Here is a 6493-nt window from a genome sequence, read left to right as displayed (position 1 = left end):
CACTACGAAATCAACAGAAAATCACTTTAATTTGGAATGCTTTACATGGCTTCTGATGGACCATGCATTGAACTCCGCATGCTTTCCAAGATTTATATAATATAAATTTTCCGGTGCATTTCGTGCCCTGAAAACAAATAATAGCATAATAAATGTGAGCTTAACAAAAATTATGTAATACTCACGCTTTCGAACACTCTAGAAATAACATACTATCAGTATTTTCACATTCTTACATCGATTTCCAATTATTTGTTGTACGACAATTAGGTTCATGTACTTTTGACATCTGTGAACAAAGGTTGAACCATTCAAATTTAATAGATTTGAACAGTGATACGAATCCAACAGATAAGCATTTTGACTTATAAATAAAATTCATTAAATAGTTTTAAAAGCCGGATCACTTTGGTGCCATTTGAAAATAACCAGAATATTAAAGCTAAATCACTTCAATTGGTAGTGAGGCATGACAATCTATTAATTCAAGTGAAAAAGCTCTTGGATTAGACGTGACATTTTTTTACCGTGTAGATGTAAACAAATGCAATCACGCTACTAAAATCAGCCGTTCCAGCTAGCGAACTAATTTCGTTAGTTGGACAGGTCTGGCGGTCCAACCTGAGAATCATGACTGTAGCCTCCATTTGTGGGCGGAAACCGATAACACGTGTTATCTAATTGAGAACGGTTGTTCGAACAACCTATCGGTTCCATGACGACCACATGGCGGTAGACAATCTTCATCAGCACTTCAACCATGTGGCACTGTTCGTTAAGCTTTTAGTGATGTTTTGATTGAAGATACGCCGCGGTGACACGCGTTGTAAGTAGATGTAGATAACTACTGCGAAACAATCATTATGCTACTTACCTGGGACAAGACTTACGGAAAAAACCTATTGTTATCCACCTAGTGGTGCCATTGTGCCTTTCTCATTTATCCAAACTATGATTTAATAGCTGGTTACGTTCAATATAACATTGTGGAAATGTCTATTACCCTCTTATTACACTTGGTAAGTATATATACAGGGCCGTCGAGAGCCGCGCCGGGCCCCGGGGTTTGAAGTACTGACGGGCCCTACCATATATGACTTCTTATTTCAATATCGATTAGAGAAACTATACGGATGCAACCGTTTCAATTAAACTATTTGTTATGAAAATTGTTTATTTGACACGATTCAACGCGTTAGCTTAACAGAGTCGTCAGTATTTTAAACATGTAATAGATGGAAAAAATAAAAATTAATAAAGGAATATTTGTGTCTGGCCATTAGAATGACTTGCGTCCGATTTACCATTCCAATTGGAAACCTTTTTTGTGGCATTGCCATACAGTCCATATCGGCATTGTTCATGCTCCCTTGACGCACAATAATGCTGCCCAGAATCAGAGCTTAGAAAAATTGACATCCCTTCGTGAGCTTGAAAGAGAAACAAAATTCAATTCATGCCCGCCGCGATGAATCGAATGTTTGGTTTGTTTCCCTCGTCCTTTGCTTTTCGGTACAACGCATTCATGTTCGCATATGTTCGGTTTCAGGAGCAAACTGAATCTTGTTTCTATGCTAGCTCGTCGCTGTTGTGCTATCTTATGACAAGCGCCATTTAGCACATTTCGAGAAAAACGATTTTTAAAGTTTGAGATTGAATATCTTGAAACTTAGAAATTGCACAAACAATTCAAAGAAGGCAATTGATGCTTCTATCTATTCTGTATTAATCTCTCAAATATTACGAAGATCGGTTGACTATGTTGCGAGTTTTCACTATAAATGTGAACAAAAGTCACACTTACACGTGCCATAGGCAAGGCGTGTATTGATGACAAAATTTGTAGGGTGTCATAATCGTGCATGGAAAATTTTCCATAGAAAAAAATCAGCAATTATTAACTTTTATTCATATCTTTGGATTTGGTCTATGAACAATCGATGAGATGCATTTTGAAGGAAATGAGTGAGGGAATTTAGAAAAAATAGTTATTTTTGGTTACAGTGTTGCCAAATATGCTACATTTCCAGTTTAAAACTTAACTTGCATTGTTCTCACAATTCGTGCATTTTTGTTTTGAAAATGAGTATGCCATTGTGTTTCTCAGATAGTTTTACATATAAAAACATCTTTTACATCAAGATAATTTGAGCCAATCCCTAGACACAGTCAATTGAAGTAAAAAATGAAAAATTTCTCAGCGCGTTTCTCGCTATATCTCAGTAACCAAGCAGGTTGTCAAAATTCTGTAAACGCCACTTTGCACAGTGGCTCAAAACAGCGTTTTGAGGTACTTAATTCACTGGAGTCAAAACTGTCCATATTAGTGATTTCACATATCCTACTATGTTTGTGTGTGTAAAAAGCGCCATCTTTTGGTGATATTATCTTTTAAAAAAAATGATCATAGTAGGCTATAGAAAATTTAACTTTTGAACCGAAAGAGATAGCGCTTGGCTGTCTTCGACAAAGTTGTAGAGGAGAATATTTTTATAAATTTTGCAGAAGACATGTTGTCTCTGTCACTCATAGTAATCGAGTTATGAGAAGTTCTCTATGGTGAACGATTGTATGTCATTTCCCGGAATACCGTTTCCCGGAAAACCATTTTCCGGAATGTCATTTCCCGGAAAACCATTTCCCGGAATGTACTATTTCCCGGAATATCATTTCCCGGAATGTCCCATTTCCCGGAATATCGTTTCCCGGAATGTACCATTTCCCGGAATACTATTTTCCGGAATGTACCAATTCACGGAATACCATTTCCCGGAACGTACTTTTTCTCGGCAATTTGTTATACTATTGAAATCTGAAGTACTTTGAGAACATTTGCATTTAGAACTATGTTGCTACTCAAATATTTGTTTGGTTCCCTTGTCTTTGCTTGCTGATCATGTTAGGGAATTTTAAAAAAAAACTAATTCTCATGCATATGTAATTTTATTTGAAATCATTGTCAATCAATCGAAGGTCCAGAAAATAGCTTATGCTAAAAGAAGGCGATATCAAAGTCGTAATTTAATTTAAAATGTATAGCATTTCAAAAATATATTACGAAAATGGCGTTTAGAATAATATTCAAAAAGAAAATTATTGAAAGCTTCTCCAGGATCCAAATACACTAAAAAAGTTGCTTTTGCGTCTTTAAAACGATAAACATTAAATTTTTGACATTTTTTGATGTCCGAGCCCGAAATCTATCTCCTGTAATGTTTGACCTAGTGTCAAAAACTAAAGTTTTTTTCGATTCCTTAGAACGATAGAAAGGGACTTATGTAGGATTTTTTTCGCTATTTTAATTTTACGCGAAGCGCTGAAAATATCATTAAAATCAACAATCAATTTCATTGCTTTCGTTTCTCTTAGTCTTAAATTTACCGAAAATAGCCAAGAAAATCGATACACACATAATTTATTAACTAGAATCCTTCGTACGTTGCTGGAGAAATTAATTTAGAATATGCTGTGAATATTTTAAAGCTCGTGGTTTGACGTGGATTTAAAAAAAAAGTTTTTAGTCCGCTTGGAGTTTACCTAGAAACGATAGAACAGAATTGATGATATATGCAATTAGGTATTCTGTTCACCTTCCATTTTCTGTTATATCATTTTATTTCAATAACAAAATTTTCAAATTTTAAAAATTCTACAGTGGTGTATTATGCTTTTCACCGAAGATTACCACGCGACGGAATCGATTCAAAATAGTAAAAGAATTGAAAGTATACCATTTTAACTAAATCCACAAAATTTGGAACAAATATCAGGCAAAATATAGGGCCTATTAGTCAGGAATTAGACGGCCATGAATTTATTCACCCCTTCACTATCAGCGGTGGGAAAATTGGAAAGCATTTGTTACTATTGTGGTACCCATTTAAATCATTGATATCCCATCCATTGGGGTGCTTTTTATTCCCCACACGATTTTTTGAATCCTCCCAAGTTTCTTCTTGGTTCAAAACCAAAAGCCGTCTGTAAGCTGTTCATATAATGATTAATTAAAATAATTTTTCCTAACATCGCGGAATCGATTAAATTAGATTAAATCTTTAAAATAACAGTTTTGCAAGCTTATAATTACTCGATCAAAAAAAAAAAAATTAAAAATATTTTCGAACAACTTTTCATGTTCTAAAGTAGGTAAAATCTCCTAGAACCCAATTAGCTGCATAGCAGTTCTTCTAAAAATAAGTTTGGTCGGTGAGGTACGAGTTTTTTTATTTTCCGGGAAATGGTGTTCCGCGAAATGGTTTTTCCGGGAAATGATACATTCCGGGAAATAGTTTTCCGGGAAATGATACATTCCGGAAAATGGTTTTCCGGGAAATGGTACATTCCGGGAAACGATATTCCGGGATATGGTACATTCCGGGAAATAGTTTTCCGGGAAATGGAATTCCGGGGTATGGTATTCCGGGAAATGACGTACAACCATGGTGAACTCCTTATCATTTCCTATTTTTACTCATAACTTTTTTATTTCTAATTTTTCGCATTAACAATGTTCTAAGGTATTTTTTATCATCATAAAACACACAACTTTTCCGAAGAGACCAGATAGCTGTGAATGCTGTGTAAAGACTTATAACTGATTTTGATTTAATTTTGGCCTGTTTTTGAACCCGTGTGACTTCACTATCGGCAAAAATTGTAATTATACTATCAATTATTCTAATAGGACTAGGTTTCACCTACAAAACAAAGGTAAAATTGTTTGTCCATAAGCACCCGTTCAAAAGTTATACACTTTATGTCTGGCCTTCCTGAAGTCGCGTGCATGGCTCACTGAACGAGTAGGCGCTGGTGTTCAAAGACGCTTTCGTTTGATTTCCTGAGTGACGCGCACTCTGTGTACTAGTGCGTCTACCGAAAGGTTAACACTGATATTGAATGATTTTCCAATGGGTGCATTAACCGGCTGGATATTTTCAAATATTTCAGACTGTGGTGAAGGCAACAATTTTATGCATAATCTTTTTTGCCCTGAAGCTAACTTTCATACGATAATCTGGACTGAGATGAAATTGTATGTCACCCATTGGAAATCGGTTTTGGAATCAGTTGTTACATTTGCGCTGACATTCAGAGAGAAAACATTCCGAATGCGATGACTGGGATCCAACAGCGAAATCTGCTGTTAAAAGACTGAGACAGAGAGTTGTGAGAGAAAGAATTTCAACTTTTGGTGGAAACTAATGGGTAGAATAAGTATCTAGTTAAATTCCCATATTTTCTGCATCAAATGTGTACACTGCAACCTCCATTTACGAATCAAGCCAAGGGTTCGTAAATTAAATTAGTTCGTTTTTTGGGAATTAGATCTTAAAAAAAGTTCGCTTCACATTCTTATTAAAATTCGTTGGTTGAGCAATATTATCGATAACCCTAACAATATGGGTATTTCCGGAACGGGCTTGACAAGTACATGATGAAAATGGATATTTGGTACCTTTTTGAAATCCAGGATGGAGACTTCCGATTGAACAATAATCTCGATAACCCGAACAATTTGGGAATTTTTGAAAAGGGCTTGACGAGTAGATGATAGAAACGGTAGCTTGGAGCTATTTCGAACAATATCTGTATAAACTATGAGGGTATTTTTAAGTGGGTTTGATGAGTAGATGAGCGATGCCCTTTTGAAGGCCAATATAGCGTCTTCTGGTTGAGAAAAGTTTTCTATAATCATATCATTCGCATCACAAATCACTATACCTATATCGATTATATGATTATCTTATTTCGAAAACGTCAATATTTTAGGTTATAATGATGTCTTAACTGGAATTCGCCATCTTGATTTTCAAAATACATTGATTTTCGTCATCTACTCATCAATCCTATTCCGAGAATATCCAACTTTTATTAGTGACAGTTAGCTAGGAATATGATAAATTGTATACCACTTCATACTGCACACTTTGAAAAACACTTGCGATAAATGAAACCAGAATGGTTCAATTGCACTGTTAAATGAATCTGATTGGGTTACGTTCACCTACTTCAGAAAACCATTGGAACGTATTTGATTGTGATATATTTGCAGTGTCAACAGAAACAATAAACTTCAACAATTAAATTAAAATAAATTTAATTCGGTTAAAAATGCGGGCCCCCTAAACAGACCCGGGCCCCAGGGTAGTTGCCCCCCCTGACCCCCCCCCCCCTCTCGACGGGCCTGTATATATAAATGCACGACTCTCACGAACCCGATAAACAACATGTCGACGTGCACGCACTTGATATAAACAAAAACATAATATTTGATTGGTTAATCAGTGTGAGTTTAATGTTGTCTTCACGCTAATATATTTTAAAATGTGGGTGGTGGGGAGGATGCGTTGTGAACCACCAAACTTATTTTGGTATACAAGGTGGATGAAGGGAATGCAGGTGTGACGTTGGCCTATGTGGAGGGGGTGTGAGAGGAAGGTGGGAGAAGGGTGGATTGGGGGTCCAATACCGAACAGCATATTATCTTCCATTC

Source organism: Topomyia yanbarensis, chromosome 1 (genome assembly GCF_030247195.1).
Source record: "Topomyia yanbarensis strain Yona2022 chromosome 1, ASM3024719v1, whole genome shotgun sequence".
Classification (NCBI taxonomy): Eukaryota; Metazoa; Arthropoda; class Insecta; order Diptera; family Culicidae; genus Topomyia; species Topomyia yanbarensis.
The sequence above is the reverse complement of the archived record's forward strand: the minus strand, read 5'-3'. Positions refer to the sequence as shown.